The sequence below is a fragment of the Limulus polyphemus genome, unplaced genomic scaffold (assembly GCF_000517525.1).
Source record: "Limulus polyphemus unplaced genomic scaffold, Limulus_polyphemus-2.1.2 Scaffold15, whole genome shotgun sequence".
Classification (NCBI taxonomy): domain Eukaryota; kingdom Metazoa; phylum Arthropoda; class Merostomata; order Xiphosura; family Limulidae; genus Limulus; species Limulus polyphemus.
In genome coordinates, this window is record NW_013665625.1 from 1,164,069 (window position 1) to 1,165,820 (window position 1,752).

Sequence of the window (1,752 nt, forward strand, 5' to 3'; positions counted from 1 at the left end):
TTTTTTATCCGTAAAAAAATATCTCTAAATCACGAGCATTTTCATATTCTTATTGAATAACAACTTACAGCCTATTAGATAATATAACCTTCTAACACAACATATACTTTTCTGTTTTATTTGTTTGTTCGAAACTAAACAAATAGCTATTTACGCACAGCGGTTCCTAATGTTGAAATGATAGACTAGAAACAAAGTAGGAAGTCAACAGCATCTAATGCTAGTTTTGGGGGCTACTTTTGTAGCTGAATTTTACCATCACTTATATCAACGGCATCTACTGCCAATATTTTAAGGCTACTCTTGTAGCTGAATTTTACCATCACTTGTATCAACAGCATATATTGCCAGTTTTGGGGGGCAACTCTTGTAGCTGGATTTTACCACCACTTGTATCAACAGCATCTACTGCCAATTTTTGGGGGCTACTCTTGTAGCTGGATTTCACCATCACTTGTATCAACAGCATCTACTGCCAGTTTTTGGGATTACTTTTGTAGCTGGATTTTACCATCACTTGTATCACTAGCATCTTCTGCCAATTTTGGGGGCTATTCTTATAGCTGAATTTTACTATCACTTGTATCAACAACATCTATTGCCAATTTTTGTAGCTGGATTTCACCATCATTTGTAACAACAGCATCTACTGCCGGTTTTTGGAAGTACTCTTGTAGCTGGATTTTACCATCACTTGTATCAACAGCATCTTCTGCCAATTTTGGGGGCTACTCTTATAGCTGGATTTCACCATTACTTGTGTAGCGCGTAATCGGCATTAATTGCGACAACAGGCTTTCAATCACGAATTCTCAGATTCACAGTCCAGGCACGCAAACTATTAAGTCATACCAGCCTGAATTTTACGTTACTTGCTTAAAATAATTTAAAATTTGTCTTACTTATAAGTGAACCAATATAGGTTTTCAAAAGAGTCTCTAATAACAGTTTCATGATAGAGGCGACATTCTAGGAGAAAATATGCCCATCATACCTTTAACAGCTACTCTTGTCCACAGCGAACAAAATGAATAGAACGTTTTGAAATTAAGATCTTAGGTTTCTTATCAATGTCATAAGTAGTAAATATAAACGTTTAACCTGGTATTCATACCGTAACAATTACCAGAAACTTGCAGTTTTAATTTTGACTTGAAGTGGACGAAATTCAATTTTATATTAGCACTTTACAATACGAAACACTCTTCAACTACACCTGATTTCAGTCGCTGCGGACGAGGTCTTTTGTTCAATATTATACTAAGCTACGCAAAGCATGTGTTGAAATGATATTCGTTTTAATCTTTTCAGTAACAATAACTGGTATGGGTACGCTATTTACTAGTGTTCAATCTACGTCAATCTATCTGAGAATGTGTTTTTTTTATTTGTTTGTTTTTTTTAAGTTTAAGCACAAAGCTACACAATTGGCTATCTGTACTCTGCCAGCCACGGGTATCGAAACCTGGTTTCTAGCGTTGTAAGTCCGCAGACATACCGCTGTGCCACTGGTGGCTTGAGGATGTGAAGAAGGCTAGACGAACTTTAGTCTTTATGTTTCTTGTTGCTAATATTATTTAATATATTTGTATTTGAAAATAAAAGATTAATGTCTTGTGAATTATAGAGTGTCTGTTACTTGTAGAGTCACAAGTTTTTCTGCCTTGTATAATACTTTCAGTATAAAAATATTTATAGGTTAAAGGTGCTGTGGGTATTTTTCCTAATTATTTTCACATCGATTTCGTTAAT